The sequence below is a fragment of the Amblyomma americanum genome, chromosome 3 (assembly GCF_052857255.1).
Source record: "Amblyomma americanum isolate KBUSLIRL-KWMA chromosome 3, ASM5285725v1, whole genome shotgun sequence".
NCBI classification, from domain to species: domain Eukaryota; kingdom Metazoa; phylum Arthropoda; class Arachnida; order Ixodida; family Ixodidae; genus Amblyomma; species Amblyomma americanum.
The window spans coordinates 176,437,891-176,456,551 of NC_135499.1; the positions used below are offsets into that span (position 1 = coordinate 176,437,891).

Below are 18,661 nucleotides of genomic sequence, written 5' to 3' on the forward strand. Positions count from 1 at the left end.
TTATAGTGGAAAAACAACAAAAAGAACTCTGAAGTTATGCATTTATAATGGGAAAAACCTGAAGAAAAGGAAAGCACCCCTTACTGCTGGTTTTGTCCTTAAGCATGCACCAACTGGATCGGCAAGCTACGCTTCTTCAATATGATATTATGCATTTATATACCCCGCACTGATCACTGCCACTAAATAGGAGTCATTTCACGCCACACTAAAACTTGATAACAACCATTTCTTCTAAGGAAATCGCAAGGCTGGAACAACATTAGTAGTTCTACTGCTGACATTAAAGATAAGTGGTTTCATATTAATCTACATTTGCATAATCGGCATTCTACTCTTCTACCCAGCTGAGCATTGTATAATCTCATACCGTGCGATTACTTTCGGCGCACCGAATTTTTCATTTTTATGACCCCTCAACTCTAAAAACCCTCAAACAAACAAACAAACAAACAAACAAGCTGACCGACAGACAGACGGGCAGACAAAAACAAACAAATCAACCAATTGACTGACAGAGACAGTCGGACGTGCAGACAAACAAATAAACGGAACCGCTTGCGCTGCCAAGAAAATAATAAAGATGGAACGTGGAATCAATGGCAAAAACAAAAAGCCAACTTTCAAATTTTGACAATACACGCTTGAAATGCATCTGCTGAGAGGTTTGGGAGGTCCACAGTATGATGTACACACTTGTATCCGTTCTTTTTATCATTTCTTTTAACGCTGTATACGCGGTCCGGGACAACACGCAGTCCATTTCTGGGCTCTGAATAAAGCGTCGCTGCCCGCATTCAACAAACCGAAGCACGACAGGAACGGAGACACACTCAAGAGGCGCGCGCGTGCCGGCGCCAAAGTACACGCGGACTCGCTACGAGAGGCGAGGCAGGCCCGAGGCACTCAGTCGACGAGCTCCAATCGCTCAAATGGACGGTGAGTGTTTCCGTCATTGAAACTTTCAATCTCTCCCGTGCCGAGTCCTCTTTTGCTGCGCGCCCGGGCTTCTGACTTTCCCTTTCGTCGCTCTCGCTTTGCTGCCACTCTTTTTACGTCTTTTTAGGCTTCATTCTTGGTCGCCTGGCGATTTTTTTCTTCCTTGTGATCGTACCACTTTCTGGCGCCGAAAGTGGCCCGACACGTAAAAACCGGTAAAAATAAGAAACAAAAAACAAAAAGAATACCGTTGCAGGAACGGTTGGTATGGGCGCGGAGGTAAAAAAACAAGCGGCTCAATCGCGAGGGAAAAAAGTTTTAAAAATAATAATGACGAGAAGTGAAGGGACTGAACTCCTGGGTGAGCGCAGAAAATTCCTGGCTAGCGAAACCGTGAAAGATTAAACGAAGCGAGCCTGAAAAATCTGGATTGAGGAAGCCAAAAAACTGGAAAGGAAGTGATCCTCTCGACGGAACTGTACAGGCCACTGGCGCGCTCTCTGCAGTATTACGGGAGTAAAGTTTACTTATTAATGGGAGCGCCTCTGAAGCGCCCTTCGTTTACAACGCCACGCGAATTGCTGCGCCGTATTTTGTTGCAAATTGAAACTATCACATAAAGACGAGGACGCTAGCTATACCATTCTGAGGTGCATGACACGAAAGCGAGACAGAGAGAGAAAGAGAAAAGTAACGGCGCAGTTAACGGCGAGAGAGAAAAAAAAAGTGGGCGCGCAGAAACGCGCACAGAAGGCAATCGCGATGACAGGAATCGGAGTGCGCTTTTCTGCTCCATTAAAAGCACATTTTCTTCCACGCACGCGCTCCCATCGGCGTAGATATTGTGATACGCACTGGCTATGCTGGCGAGACATCATCCGAATCTCGTTTATGTCCGTCGCTGTTAGCTTGGTGCCAATGCTCTTTGCAGATCAAGTACGCCACGGAGGAAGCGGACGGCGAAATGAGTGGAAGCAGCGATAACGGCAGCTTGATGCACTGAATGAAGAGGTGGCCGGGTGTAATCCTTATTTCGCCCGTTTATTTTGTGAACAGGTTTTTTTTTCTAATCTCACTTATCGGCGATGCGTTGTAAAAACAAGGAGGAAGTACAGGTTTTCATGGAGGGTCCGGCAAAACAACAAAACATGAATAATTGAGAGTCTTGTTATCTGTTCCAGAAGAAACCGTTGTTGGAGCTAGGCCAGACCTAAGCAATCGGCATGCTTAATTGACTACAGAAGGGGGTCTGAAATTTCATTCATCACTCGTCTAGCACACAGTTTTATTGTTTTTTTTTTGTTGTTTGAGCAGTTTGGACTCGCGTCCTCTAACAGAGGCGAAGAAAAGACTGTGGCCTCAACTTTCATCAGCGTACGTTGCCATCAAAGTGCTATTGAGATACCTGGGAGACACAGCCTCGAGCACTAGTTTATGCAAAGAGTGACGATTCGCTTTTATTGGCCACGAAGGACTCATGATCATTTCAGTTTTTATCTACAGGAACTCAACATACCATCTTTCTCTTCCTCCTCCGTTTTGTCTTCTTTTATCCGCGTCCCAATGTGTGTGTAACTAACCAGCATGCCCAGTGGTTAAGCTCTCTACGTTTCCTTTATTCTGTTTCATTGTCTCTTTGTTTCTGGGAAAAAAAAGCATAATTTTTTCTTTCGTTGAGCGCAGTTATATCAATAAACTTTATGCGGCGCTTTTTAACTTTGCCTCGTTCATGACCACAACCATGTGAGTCTCGCTTGCTCTCTCTGAGCCCAACATGTGGGCCTCAGCTTCCGTTCTTCCCAGAGAGAACTGCGTTATGAATCGCGAACCAGACGGGCGAGGAATTAAACGCAAGCGGTGACCATGAAGACTTTTTTTTTAATTTACATTTGGCCCTTATTTGTGTTTCAAAAACCGTTAACGGGTAACAGGTCTCTGTCCCACTCAGTTTTTCCGTCCATGTTTGAATTATAATGATTCGTTTGTCTTGCTATCTTGTATTCGTGTTCCCCCCGCATGCGTGCAGTTAATACGTTTTTGCACAGTGATCACTTAGGATTCCTGCTTTACCGGGATAGGCCTATCAAGAGTGCAGATCACAGCGGTGAATTTTTTTTTCAGTTTGTCCTTCACGGCATTTCTTAGGAAGCATTTTTTTTTCCTCTGTGAAAAGGAGTAGTCAGTGGCTTGTCATGAATCAATTACTCCTTACGTGTTTGTGTCGATATATACATAAACACCCTCTGCTCTTCATTGGTCTAGTTCAGATACCTTACACTCCAGGCACAGGGGCAGCGCTTAATCGTGCAAATCAAGTTGCACGCATGGTTTAGCGTCAGTGCTATCACTGTTGCAAGAAATTCACCACAGTACGAGTTCAACTGTGAAGCATAACGCACACACACACGCACTCACAGACAGGGACGAAAAGAAAAAAAAACTGCTCAGTCGAACGGTGTAGAAGTTATGAAGTAAAAAATAATCAAGAAACATCAGTGAGCACAAAAGCAAGAGTGATATGGGCGAGTGCGTGGTATAGTTAGCAGTGTCCTTCAACTTCCTCGAGTCAATGTTGCGTGCTGTGTGCAATGGTTCGAACTGTAATGCGGGGCCGGGGCGGAGGGATACGTGTTCGCGCAGAACAACTGGCCCAATAAGTCGATGTTTCCTCCTCAGGGCCGCGTTATACGCCGGCAAAAGAGGTAGCAAGACAGGGAAACAAAAAGAAAGATGTACTGGATGGAGACGAACACAAACAAGGGAATCGGCGCACACGAAGAACCAAAAGCACAAAAAGCGAGCTCCTTAAGGATAAGAAAGTTCAGTCCATGGACCGATTACACGTATCCCCTTTAATGGGCTCTCTTGCGACCTGCGAAGACTAACACGTGGGCCTGCCTCTCGGCGACCCGAAACGGCAACCGGTAGCGGCAACAGCGGCATCCCAGGGGAACAGGGGTGTGCCCGCCGCACAGCCTATACGAAGCCGCACCATCATCGTTTAATCTCATCTGTGCTCATCGCCAGAGGATCGAGCTTCGTTAGGGAGGGCTGAAGATAGTAGAGAGAAGGGGGGGGGGGGCAAACGGAGTCTGGCCAAATTGTGCCCCACAGAAACACCTCGACAGAAGAAACGCGTTGCGATAGTACGGTGCGCGGATGATAAAAGTAATGAGGGACTTGTAAGTAGTAGGGAAAATATGAGACAGTGAAGCGTGGGTCAATACTCGCGCGTTTCGCTAGGCCAGGAACAAGCGAGGGTAAAAGACCCGGAGTGCGTTATTAGATTAACAATGAACAGTTCCGAGCCATTCGCTGTACCGGATGCATGGCCGGGAACACGTAAAGGTCACTGCTTTTGCGTCTGCGCTACTTCTGTTTGCGAGTTAATTTTTGTGCAAATTTGTTCGCGAGTCGCTCTGTTAGAATATAGTGAACACTTTTCTTCCATCTTAAGGTGGCAGTTATCAGAGTAGACACTGCTTTAAATACGCATGTGTTTCTTGGGTTTTTATTTAACATGTGAAAAAGTAAACTAAAGAGCCTATGATTCATTCGTGCTGATGTGAACGCATGTGGAGTAGGGCTTGTATAGAAGACGCTTAGTCAACATAGCGGCTTAAAGGTGCCGGAGGGTGTTTTATTAAAACAAGACGAGCAGCCACGACATGAAGGCATCGCTTAGACGTGTAATTTCCTAATTTTGTTTTGTGACTGCTGGGGGGTGTCATGTGCTCTGAATCTATAAGTGTATGCGGGCTTTTACTTTAGAAGCTGTCTCGAACAGCTTCCCTCAGCGAAGACCGACAGAGGAAAATAGGCAGTGAATGAATGAATGATGTGAAATTCAGTTGTGAAGAGAGCTCCGACGGTATAACTCTTGCATTATATTTCACAACTGATCTCGCCCACAGTGCTACGCGTAAAGATTTTGTTTTAAATCAGCTTTTATTTTTTAAGCTTGTCACAACATTGAAGGAACGATAGATGCGAGGTCAAGGCCACGGTTAACTTCTGCTAGCGAAAAGTATTATGGCTGTCATGTTGCTGCTCACGAGTTGATGCAGCTGATCTGAACAATATAGGAACAGGTTCCAAAGACGTTGGGAAAGTCAGTATTGGGTTGGGACAGCATTACAGAAATGATTTCGATGACGATAGGAATCTTTATCGGTACACTTGCCTTCACTAAGTTTTTGCAGTCCGAGTTGCAACGAAAGATAAGTTTTGCAGTTCTGCATTTATGACGCGTCGCCAGGAAGGTTCATACCTTACGTTTTGTTATTTCTTTAATATAGTTTGCCAAAAGCTCTTCTCAGGTAAATTTGGGCGAATTTTAGTGAAAAATTCCCAGGAGACAAACACCACATGCGCCATTTTTTGAATGGTAACTGATATTCAGATATAGCTTGTCAATTCCGTCGGATATAATGTATCTCTACTCGGCCCCTAATAATGAAAAAGAGTCTATTTCTTATGATTAAACAGGTGAATGCTGATTTCGTTGCTATTCTATGTCTGCAAGATTTGAGCGAGCACCAACAAGAAAAATGTGCGTGTTCTTTCACCGGCCCTAATAACAGCTGAGCCTCACGAGCATCGCTTCCACTCACCGCATAGCTTCTGCATCGCACGCGAAGCGACCACTGAGCAACAGGACCGGACATATACACCTGAACGAAAACAGTTCCCATACGAGCTATACCCTCCCAGTAAATAAACTCGCAATACAAAGAGAACGACGCAGATCAAGAAAAGGGGGCGCGGGATCCTCAAGTGTGCTCACCCTTTTTTTCTGGCCCCCTCTTCCCTCGCTTTCTTTTTGCCCTTTCGTTCCGAAAAGGCAACCTGAGTTGCTGGAGGCAACCGCGGATAAAAAGGAATGCATTGCGGGGCCCTTACCGGTCGGCAGTGGGCCACGCGTGCTTCTCCAGCCTTCTTCGCTAGGCGAGGAGGATGGGGATGGGAAGAAGAAAGAAAGGGGGCGCCGGCGGACCTGAATAGCGCTTCATTAGGGGCGGCCCAGGGCCTGAAGCCAACGCGGCCGCAGCGCGGGTTAGAAGAAGCGCGCATTGTGAGCCCGTGAAAGGCACAGCGCGCCAAGGATGTGCGGGGACGGCGCTCGAGGACGCTCGTAAAATTCGAGTGTTCGCCGCCGTCGTCGACGACGAAGACGTCGTCGTAAAGCTGGACTGAGCCGCTTAGGCGCAGTCGACAGCGCCATTGCGGGACGCGCAGCGAGCAGCTCTTACGAAAGCTGGGAAGAGGGAAGGAAGGGATGGTCCGACCAGCCACGTGGCGACTGGCCGCCGCTTCTGAGACCCTTTCCTTCGTCGCCGATGCTGTCGAGATTGAGAGGTATGCGATTGAAGGCGCCTCCCTTAAGAGCCGCAGCGCTGGGTGGCTCAGGAGGGGCGGCATGTGAGATAAAAGGCAGAGATTGCATGGTCTAGAGCGCGAGCTGCGATGTCAGCGTGCATTCCTCCTTTGAAGAGGACGTTCTGATACGCGCTCGTCGAGTCGTTCCTGCGTTCGATTCGGGAAGTGTTTTTGGGGCTCCAACTGTGCGCCTGACCTTGAGTGCGCTGGTCGTGTGTTATGTTTATGTCCGATTTATTTCGGTTGTTTCATATTTCATCCCTGTTTCCTTAAGTAGCATGCCAGATGCATTGCCAGGCGAACTACTCCCCATTTTAGAGGCTGTTTTCCGCCTCTTGTGTTACGATGGCTTTTATTGCATCACTTAGAACAAAACGCTTCGACCTGTTGCTCTTATTTTTTTTTTATTCAGTAGAAAAAAAACATGGCCGGATTGATTGACGTGGTTGAGAGAGAGAATCTGGGCGAATTTGGAGCAGTCCTCGTTGCTTACAGCTGGCCAGCAACGATGAGATGAGCGATTAACGCTCAAGCCCAAATTAAAGGCGGTTTCTGCTGGAAGTGCTTCGGAGCTGTTTCAGTGGAGTAAATCAGAGGACCTGTGTGCGCATGGCATGCCTCAAGGACAAACGCGAGGCACTTTTTCGATAATTCACCCTGTTGATGATGGCGGCGTATAGCAGCTGCGTTTAGTTTGGCTGGCGTCTCTGATCTTGTTTATTCTCTTTTGTTTATTTTTTGCACCCGTATGTGCAAGTGGAGGGGCACGGACCCTCCTGTCCTGATTCAGGCGGACAGCCACCCCTATATTCAAATGATTCCTGAGTTCATCAGCCCTGCCGTCCCGTGACGGCAAGACAGCGAGGTCCCTTTTATAATCCGGATGGCGTACGTGCAGATACCGCGCAGATACTAGACACCTTTAGCATACCGTGTTACCGCTATCGGTACCGGAGTACCGGCAGCCCGCGCGCAGCCAAAGAGCATGCTCAAATCGCTTTGACGGTGACAGATGGCGCTAGGTAGCCGGTAACTGCGCGTGCGTCTGCAGCACCGGGACCAATCAGCGCGTGCTCACCGGCGGTGGGCGGGCTCCCGGCATTACGGAAACGGTAAACTAACACGGTATGCTAAAGGTGTCTACTGTAATCTTTCAGAGTAGCTGCAGGCTAAGAGGGTGGCTACATTTGTTGAGCGATTAACGTAGCACTTATATGACGCGTGCGGAAAAAGATGAAGACTGGCTGCACATGACTGAATGCTCGGATATTCAGTCCGCCTATATTCTGCGCTTGATCAGGTCTTTTCTTGTTCGTGTTCCTTTTTTCGCTGCATTTACTCTTCGCGTTCAGTTTCCAACTTTTTCCAACTACATAGCCAAATAATAATAATAATAATAATAATAATAATAATAATAATAATAATAATAATAATAATAATAATAATAATAATAATAATAATAATAATAATAATAATAATAATAATAATAATAATAATAATAATAATAATTGGTTTGTGGGGAAAGGAAATCGCGCAGTATCTGTCTCATATATCGTTGGACACCTGAACCACGCCGTAAGGGCAGAGATAAAGGAGGAGTGAAAGACGAAAGGAAGGTTGCCGTAGTGGAGGGCTCCGGAATAATTTCGACCACCTGGGGACCTTTAACGTGCACTGACATCGCACAGCACACGGGCGCCTTAGCGTTTTTCCTCCATAAAAACGCAGCCGCCGTGGTCAGGATCGAACCAGGGAACTCCGGATCAGCAGTAGAGCGCCCTAACCACTGAGCCACCGCGGCGGGTTAGCTAAATAGCGCAAATCAACGATTTCGTGTATTCTTTACTCACAGCTGTTTCGCGGTTTCTGAATCATTGTGGTTTCCGAGAGTACAATTCCGTGAAGTTGCTCTCAACACGCTGTTCTGAATCTCACCACTGACATCTCTCGGCACCAGCGCAATTCTCGCAAAAGGCCTTTCGCGAGCTAGCATTTCGTGACCACTCATCTTCTGCCGTCCTCGATACCAGTTAGCTTTGTTTAGACTGGGAATAACTATATGACTTGCTGCGCACTTACCAGAGAGCGAAGGAGAACGGAATCTGAACCAAAGCGCACTTTTTCGTTAGTTTATTGCCTCGAATATTTCCCAGCGAACGGTATGACGGAGAGCGGCAGCTACGATATGGAGGCGCTTACCGCGCGCGCGCGTAATTTACGGCCCGCGCGTCTTCAAATTACGGCGACGGAAAGGGTGAGCGGGAAAAAGAGGAGGGACACGCGGGAAGGAAACCGAGGGAGGCTGACGCGGGAGATGCCAAATTAATGTTCTTGCCAAGGCGCTAACGAAAGCCCCTCTTCTCCCCTCAATCGCTAACCTCGCACGAAGCACGGCCAGTTTGCACTCGGTGGATGTTGTGATGAGAAAGCGGCGCCGTGAAAACAGAGGCGGAAAGGGGAAGAGAGGGACAGCGGGAACACCAGATGGATGGACGCACAAAGCTCGGGTCTGGCGGCGGGCGCACATATGCACGGAGTGAGATTGACGCGTCTTAGTGCGGAGAGGGAAAACGCACGCACGCACGCATGCACACACGCACGCACACACGCACGCACGCACGCACGCACGCACGCACACAAACTTCTGGGTTCACGTGCCTATGCAGAGGGCGCAAAGTGCAATACCGGCGGCGCTTGCCACATTACGTGATCGGACGGCTTAAATCCCATGAATCCGGAAACGCTGGCCGCTCGGTTCGCGCAGGCGCTGCTTTCCGGCAGCGGCTGTCTCCTCTTCCTGGCCGGCCACTAATTAGAAATGGCGGCTCGCGGCTGCCTGCGGTGAAGCGAGGGAAGCAGGAAAGGAGGAGAAGGACGAGCACAGCACGGGGCTGCAACGCTGACTTCGTCCTCCGTTGCGTCGCTGGGAGAGAGCCACGACGCGAAATGAAACTTCCCAGGCGAGTGCAAGTTTAAGAAGAGGTGAAAGAAAAAGACTCGGAAGACCTTAGAGAAGGCGGCTACGACAGTGTGGAAACTATGACATGTGATGTGCTTTCTTGGGATAAGTTATATTAGGCTGGATGGAATTCGGTCAGTATAATAGGCGATGTGGTGCTCAGCATGCTTGTAATTCGTTGTTGACCCAATAAGAGGAAGGTAAGATACAAGAGGTTATTTCGGAAATGATGTCGAGCAAGTGGTGAGCAATGTGAGCAACAATATGCGCTGAAAAAAATTTATCTGCTGGGTCACTTTACTTTTCCTGCACGCATTTAAAGCCAACATGAAGTATACACTACGACAACTTGCGCCAGTATGGACAGTTGCAGAGGCAGGATTTTGGTCAGTACCGAAATCAATTACTACCCTGCACACCTGCCCCCCCCCCCTTTTTTTTTCCCACTTTGCTATGCATACACACAACATTGGCAAATCTTTCTATATTTTTGTACGAAAGAAGTTTGCAGGGTTCTGTATCTGTAATTCAGGGTATGCTCCTTAACAAGTGTGGTGACTACCTTCAATAATGCATTTCACGTACGGTTCAATGACTGTGCATGTGTGATGATTTGGCAAACACGATAATCACTCTAAAATAATATCAAAAAGATGTGATGCAAAAGTTTTTAGCCATCCTCGTAGAAAACACATGATCATAACTAAGTGGATGCTAAGTGTTTTTCTTTTCGTGGCCGTAAAATAAGAGAATATTAACAGGACTGGATTTACTTGAGTACATCTCGCAAGGGGTTGGAGCTCTTGCGAAGGGTATAAACTAAGATGGTTTAAGATGCTGATGAAATCTCCTGAGTCATATTGCCGGAGAAGGCGGGGGGGGGGGGGGGATATTTCCCTCCTGAAAATGGTAGGCTTGACTGGGTTAAAAATGGTTTTAACCGTAGCAAACATTCAAGTTCCCCAGAAGATGAACGTATATAAGGTGCAATTATCCATCAATATTTAGGCAGGCAATAGACAGCGCAGAAAAGACTCTAATGGAGCGTATAGAGCGAATCACCGTTATCAAGAGCAGATGTTCCACTTTCGATATGATTTATGTAAGAGGTGAAATTTCTATCTATGCTCTTGCTGCGCAGATTCGCACCTTGCGCTGCTGATTTCCTGCTCCAAAACAGCCGAAAGATAGCCTGAAAATCGAATGCTAAATTCATGCTAGACCGCGAAGAATCAGCAGTCTTGTTAAACGTAAAAAAAAAAACACAAGAGAAAGAATAATTTTACACTAGTTGCATAGGAGTAAACACGAAAAAGCTGACGCTAAACGCCATGTGACAACAACAAGCAAGTGCACGAGGACCGCATCAACAGCACGAAAAAGAAGCGCGCATCCAGGCCCTGGAACAGGTTGTATGTATGATAAAAGTGACAAAACTTGGCACCGAGTTATACGGGAGCGCCGTCGTTATTTACCTTGCCGCAGGCGGCAGGCCAAGCTGCACTGGAAGCGCTAAGGCTACCCCCTTACCTTTCTCTCCCTTCCCCCTCTTTGCTTCCTTCCTTCTTTGGACCTTACTGGAACAGAAAACGTCGAGCTCTCTTTGACAAGATATCGAAACGGGAATATGTCTAGGATAAAAAAGAAAGGAAGAAAGAAAAAGAAAAAAAAAGCAGAAACGGATATCGTTTGAGACCCACCGGTTACGAGGATGGGAGAAGAGGGATGCCGAAGGAAAGAGCGTGAGAAAAGAAGTGCGACGGGGTGATACGGGCGCGGCGGGCTTTCGGAGAGAGGCCGATAGCGACCGGGGAAGGAGGAGCGGTCGACGGGGCCCGGAGAGGCTCGCTGAAGAGGAAACGAATGCGGATTCGGCGAGGCCGCCTTGCGCTGATCGCGCGTCTCAATCTCGAAACGCCTGACGCGCATTTCTCCATCTTTACGCGGCTGCAAACAAGCGCGCCAGAAGGAGCAGGCGGCCGCGCCTCCGGGGTTGCTTGCCACTGCGCTGCTTGTGATCTGGGACCCGCGTACGGATGATGGGCCGGTGCGCGCCGTACGGGAACGGCTGTCGCGCCGGACAGCCGGCTGACGGTATACGACTGACGCTTGTGAACCATGTGGATGCAGTGACCAGGGAAGAGAAGGTTTTTATTATTTATTGTTTTTAAGAGCGTTAGCTCTTACTCATCACGTTTCTCGATTTCTTGTGGTCTGCTACCACCTCCCTTCGGCGTGGACCAAGTTCGAGGAATTCAAGATGGCGGCCCTCATAGTAAATCGATATATAGCAACCCAATTGCTGGTTGATTGGTGACGTCACTAGTATATCAAATTGGTGATTGATTGGTGACATGACAGATACATCTATATGGTGATTGATTGTTGACGTCACTTATAAATCTAAGATCTCGGCCAGTTGATGTAATTAATGGTTGCAATATGTACATGTGAAACGTTTGTTAGCGTGTTAGGGAAAATAAATGAACAAATGTGTACTTCCATTGGTGTACCTCACTTTAATCTCATTCATATCAATTATAGTAAACCAAACAGCTAACGCTCGTTACTTCAACGTCTTCCAGACAGTGGCGGCATCTATTTTTTTGTTGTTAAGTTCAAGAATAAAATTTCCAGCTTTCCTGGACTTCACTACTCGTTATCTCTAACTAGTGCCATCTTCCGGCCGCCCGTAACAAGCACTTCGCAACTCAGCGGGGAGGTTCTCCCTTGTAATTGTCAGAAAACTATACTAAGTGTTTTGGGGAAGTCCATCTTTAATTTTTAAATTGATTTTTTTAGATAAAGAGAAGCGTTGTGCGGCATAATAATTAAGGTAGTAGACACCAGAAAAGACGCGATTAATGTTAACTTTAAAAGTGATTATTTAATTCGAATAGCTATTTTTTCAAGTATTACAGACAGGCGCCTGCTTGCGGTTTGAGATTTGTGGCTGGTCATTAGTAACATCCATAGCAGCTTTTATAATTGCGAAATTGCGATTACCTTCGCCGCTGTGGTACAAAATAATTTGGCAATTTCTTGTGCCTTGGCAATCACTTCAATTACTTGACAATCACGTTACTAGTTAGCATGAATCGTGTCTCTTCTGGCTTCAAATACTTTTAACTAGGTGTTTATTTCAATCCCAGCTTTGTGACGGATGACGGCTGTGCGCACGACACAAGATTTCGCAAAGACAGCTTGAGATCACCTTTCCTTTTTTCCGAGTTCCTTGGCTTGCTGAACAACAGAAAAAAATACTTAGTTTCTAAACAGTCGCGTGGGAGCAAAAGCTGACTAGTGTGCTCTGGTGGCTACAAATACGAGTTTTTCCGGCAAAGTTGATTTCATTAATACGTCCAGGGGTGATTAAAGATAATCACAGAGGTGAAATTCTTTACACTGATGGTAGTTGTATTCAGCATTCAAGAGCAAGCTAGCGGTGAACGAGTTCTCCTAGAGAGGTTAGCTACAGTGATGTACCATGTCGTAACCGAAAATTTCCTCCGTTAGACCCGAAATATCCTATATCAGGCCCTTCTTCCCTGCAGGAGCTTGAAAACTCTGTCAGGAATAATTTAGACAATTTCGATGCTTGAAGTTCCCTGAAACTTCGTAAAGATTCTCTTTTCGGCAAATTTCACTTCTCAAATTTCTTGAGCAAAAATGAAGATTCCGCGAACGGGATCTCACTCATTAGCAGCGCCTTGAACCCGTCTGGTTTGAAAACGAAAGTGCAAGCCCAAGTCCAACATTCTGGGACAAAAATTTTGAACATTAGTATATCGCAGGCTATTATCATTTAAATAATGAAGGTAATGGTAATGGTAGCAAAATCTTACTTTTAAAATTTTTCCATCGCTCGCATCCAGTATTTAAGGCCGCCATAAAAAACCAATGTGGGAAGCTTTTGGATTGGATTGTGCGGCTTGACGTCCCAAAGCAACTTAGGTTGTGAAGGACGCCGTAGTGGAGTACTCCGGATAATTTAGACCACCTGGAGTACTTTAACGTGCACTGACATCGCACAGTATACGGGCCGCTAGCATTTCGCCGACGCCGAAATGCGACCGTCGCTGCCGGGATTCAAACCACGTCTTTCGGGTCGTCAGCCGAGTACCAAAACCCTTTTGCCACCACGGTGGCTGGAATTTTTTTGACGATGGCAAGGAAGTATCTGTAGATATAGTGATTGTTATAGTGAAATCCTACAGTATATGAAAAAAAAAATAATTCATAAACTCTTTCTGGGTGTGCCGAAGCGAGTGTTAGCTCCAATTAGCTATGAACTCGGGAGGATAAACCGTAGCTCCTTGCCAACAAGTGCTACCGATCGGCAAAAAGTAGTCTCCAAGCTCCCGGAGATATCCAGCGAGAGGCAAGTTTCTTGCGGTTCCTGCGCACCGGAGCAGCGCTGCTTCCGTTGCCGGAGCGCCAAACATGTGCGCGCGTGGCCGAGCGGCGATCGATGGAGGCGTTCCTGGACGAGGGACCAGCGGCAGCTCGGGAAGACATGCCTGACGAGAAGAGAGGAAGCCGGATTACGGACGCCCAGCGGACGGCCTCCCGCGGCGATGGAGCGCTCGCGCAGCCGGACGCAGAACGCCACCGTCGAAGCGGAGGAACGACGAAGAAGAGGGGTTGCGCAGAAGACGACAGTAGAGAGTTACACGACACCACAGCTGGAGCCCTGGACTTGCGAACGGTGAACGTATAGATAGATGAGTCTTGAAGTTTGCGCGTGAAGGCATACCGGAGTCAGTCGCAGCCCTGCGAAACGGAACTTTATGCGAGTGGGGCCTCTTCGTTTCTTTTTCTTTTTTGACAGTGAGCCTTGGGAATCCCATATCAATTGGCGCCTTACTATATAATAAGATTGATCAAAGTCACCTCAGCAAGGCTGGGATAGCCCCGGCTGCTTTATCGATGCCGCCTTCCCATCATGGGATGGGAAGAAAAAAACATTAGCAGACGGTTTAGCATGGCTAAGCGCGGAATATCTTGCAGCAGCGCTGGTTACGGTTGGAACTTAAGTCCTTTTCGTGCTTAAGGTATTTCACCTAAGGGCTTTTACCATAACGGCCTTTAGTCTAAAGACACTATCTAAAGGCCTTCACCATATGCGCCTTTAGATTAAAGGCCTTCTACCTAAAGACCTTGTCCCGGACGGCATTTACCTTAATGTCTTTTTTTCTCAAGGCCTTTGAGCTAACTGCATTTGCCTTAAAGGCCTCTAGCATGAAGTCCTTTGTCCTAAAGACCTTTATCGTGAAGGCATTTACTTTGAAGGCCTCCACCCAGGTGAAAGCCTGCCATGTGTATATACTTGGGAGGTTGCCTACAACCCGGTGGGCAGATGGGACGCCTGCCACATGGCAGGATTCAGGGACACACAGTTGCCCACAGACCATTTTAACTCATTCGAACGACGCACCGGGAATTACACTGTGTTCCAAATGGGTTGCAAGCCCCAAGGGTAGCGTTGGCCTGGCGGCCTGGGGCAAGGCTGGAAACATCCGAAGATCCCGGCAAAGGATGAGTCGACTGGCAACAGAACAACTTGTTTATTCTGGCATCGCAAAAGAGCAGCCGGTCAGGGCGACCACGTTACTCGAAGGAAGAAATCGAAGTCCCTCCTTGGCGTCCGGCGCAGCTGCCTTTTATACCCTCGGAGTCGAGGGCAAGAAGGAACGGCTTGGGATGAGTCGCACGAGACGGCGACGCACGGACATGTACAGACGTGACGGGCGCGTCCGCCGGGCCGGCGCCGGTCAGACCTCCTCGCCTCCCAGTTGGGGAGCTCCTCTCCCCGGCTGCCGCGCTTTGACAAGCGTGGGCACCAACACACACACACACACACACACACACACACACACACACACACACACACACACACACACACACACACACACACACACACACACACACACACACACACACACACACACACACACACACACACACACACACACACACACACACACACACACACACACACACACACACACACACACACACACACACACACACACGCACGCACGCACGCACGCACACACACCACACACACACACACACACACACACACACACACACACACACACACACACACACACACACACACACACACGACGACACGTGGCATTGAAACCTGCCTGGACGCGCTTGGCGGGAGGCGTTACGGCAGCACTGAACGGGCCCAAAATGACCGCCACTTTGAACGAAGCCCCGGCGTCCGTTGCATCCGCGCCGGCTATACCGCGCGTCGTAGGCGAAACGTAACAACTGGCGCCATTTACAAGTGGCCTATGGATCGAAACAAGACCTTATCATGCATGCACATTGCCATGGATCGTGCTCAAGAGCTCGTGTCTTTAAAAGCTATATCGAGCCCGCCAGGCAGCGACGACTCTCATAAATGCGCAACAGAGCGTGCCGTTCGGGCGCTCTGGACAAGCGTGTGGACGACTGTGCGTACATACGTATGCCCTAAATAGGAAAACGCGCCTAGTAGTTGTACAGTACTAGTAAATAATAAAGTGTACCACTCGTATGCAACCCGCAGCACTGCACCGGTCGTTTTTCATTTGCCGTGCGGAAGCTTGGAGGCACTCCGTAGCATAATTACCAAGTCGAAGCGCTTGTGGTGCAGTTTTCTCTCTAGTCTCCTGATAACCGGGCGTAGTAAGCATGATCAAACCGCGGGAAAATTGAACTTATAATCCCATCAAAATTCCAATTACCTGTACGCCCGCAGTAGAATCAGAGCATGCGGGTCACACAGCACAAAGGAATGTTTGGAGCGTTGCGGTGTAAACAGCCGGAACTGCTGCAGAAAAACATGGCGACTCGTTAGGTTTGTGATGCGAACAGGCTGTGCTTCACAAATTCTGTTCTTGCATGAAAACAGAAAACTATCGGCAAAATTCGACGTTGTTTAAATATAAGGATTAGAAAGTACCGATATGATTTTAAAGGCTCCTTACCACTTTCGTGCTTGGCTGTCGTACTTTCGAGAGCACTCAGCTAAACGTGATCAAACAGAAACCCTTTTCTCCCACATATACATTGAAGGATGCATCACGTAAGCGAATAATGTTTCATTCAAAAACTTTATCGATAAGAACAGTCTAAGCTGGGGCTCAGTAACCCCTACAGAAAAAAAAAACTGTTAGGCAAACTTCGCCGAATCGGTTTAAATGCGTTATGATGTTGGGTTTATATCTCTTTTTTTTGCAATTTTACAACACAGCGTATCGAATCTTTAGATCAGAGACCTCGCTCTTTTTCTAGTGGTGGTATACTTAGCTTCGCTATATCTGAGGGTGACACACTAAAGTTCGTTATATGGGAGGTCGTACACTCAGGTTTGCTATATCCAAGGTAAACACATCAAAAGTCTTTATATCTGAGGTGGCATACTTAAGTTCGTTATATGAGAGGTTAACATACTAAACTTTGTTATATCCCAGGTCGTCACGTATGACGGAGGTCGCGATTTCCGCTTGCACAGATCCATCTAATGCTGACGCATTAATAAGGACATTGTTTGACATGGACGTTGATAACTGTATTCTAGCGCATTTTGATTACTTCAGCCTTTTGTTTTTCTACTTTTTGAATTTCCGGTGCGTTTTATCGCTATGAAATTCCCATACTGCGGTAAACATTTGGGTTGGGATCATTACTTTTCCGCATATTTTTTTTGTGTCGTCATTGTTTACAGTGCTTTTTTTATTAGCGCTGTTTCGATCCCGACAATAATTGCAATTTTCTAACTGCAAGGTAAGCGTGTTTCAGCGCGACCACAGAGCTCGTTCTTACTTAAATACTTATACACCAGAAAACAAAAAAATGCCCACTTCGAACTTTTTGTACACCGTCGCCGCGAGGCGCGCACAGCGTTGAACGACGCAGATAGAGTGAAGAATCCAATGAAAAAGGCTACGATGAGACATGTCCGCAACAAGAGAAAGTAAATAACCCATGGCCTCACATGTCTGCAACTTGAGGTTAAGAGCGGGAGTAGAAGTTTTAGCGCGACATAAAAAAAAAAAAACAGAGGCTGTTTCCCTCGGCGAACTCATTCCGACCGGCTCAGCGTTTCGTGGCAGACGGCTGCGCATTACCTGCACGTGAAACGACAAACAATGCGAAGTGGAAGCGCTTGGTTCCGTTCGTTGCAGTCGTTCGAAGCAGATGTTTTCGTCGGGCGGGTACACGCCGCGGCTACGACGCGAGTTGCGGTGCTCAGCGGGGTGATTTGGCACGTCAGGGCTTGCCTTTGGGAGCAGAGAGAACCGAGATTGTATGGGCGTGTTCCTGAAAGGCGCAGGCAGATTCAAAAGGCGGACGCGCACTTGTCAAGTCGCGAAGCACAGAACAGCTCAATGCAGCGCTCAGGGGCTTTCAGTGAACGCGCCTTGCGCATGTGCACAGTTTTTCGACTGGCTTTTCTCGTTGTCTTGATAGTGGTGCGCGAGGCAAGCGGCACGCATTTAATGTATATATGTGGATGATATGCCGGATGTTTTCCTTCGCTGTTGCTTTCTATATACAGGAAACACATTTTAGAAGCCGGTAGTCTGCCACCGCAGACTTCATCAGGTCTTCCACTGCTCGGCTGACGGATTTTTAATTTTGGGTTGTATTCAGCTCACTAGACAGCCCCATGTAGAGTGGAAGAGGGTAGCCAGTTTCCTGCACCATGTACATGTCAAAGGGTATTAAGTTGGCCATATATATCGCTGTGTATGTAACGATATGTGTTTATTTGCAGTCTCCTCCAAGTGGTGGCTTCTGACCAGCCAACCTGCAAAGCCTGCTTCTGCTGGTTGAGCGGTTGACGCTGGCTGCGAGCGCTAGTGGGTTCCTGGAACAGGGAAGACCATTCAGTGCCCAAGTTACCATCCAGTAATCCCCTTCCTTTGTGAAAATAAAGTTTTATTTATTTGTTGATCGATTTATTTATTTATTTATTTATTCATGAGAACTTAAGTTTATATTGCAAACCGGAGGGTATTCGGTTGAAAAAAATTTGCGGAGTTGAGACTTACTTCAAAAGTGATGTGAGGAATCGATTGATTTATTTATCAGGCAGCATTATTACCGATGTGAGGGATCTTCGTTGTTCTTAGCAACTCGCCGAAAGAAGAAATAAATTGTTCATGACCATTTCAAGTTTGCGGCTGCCCAGCGCTCACCGTGCCGAGCTAACAGCGTGGCGTCAGTAGAAAAAAATATCTAGAATAGTCTGCACTGCCGAATAGGTGGCAGGTTGTTTTGAAACGTTTTCATGAAGGAAACAAAAAGTTGACGTAGTTGTCAAAATTCATTCTGTTGTTAAAAATTTCAAGACGCTATCTCTAATTCAGCGATCTCCCC

General features: G+C 47.4%; 1 protein-coding gene and 1 long non-coding RNA gene across 3 annotated transcripts in view; one reads left to right on the forward strand and one right to left on the reverse strand.

Moving 5' to 3' along the window:
* Nucleotides 1–18,661, reverse strand: part of LOC144125501 (neuroligin-4, Y-linked-like) — a 338,755-nt gene that overhangs the window by 220,144 nt on the left and 99,950 nt on the right. The window lies entirely within an intron of this gene.
* LOC144125502 (uncharacterized) lies at nt 6,226–18,235 on the forward strand. The gene is made up of 2 exons (XR_013313387.1): nt 6,226–6,297; nt 18,057–18,235. It is a non-coding gene; the product is annotated as an uncharacterized LOC144125502 (long non-coding RNA).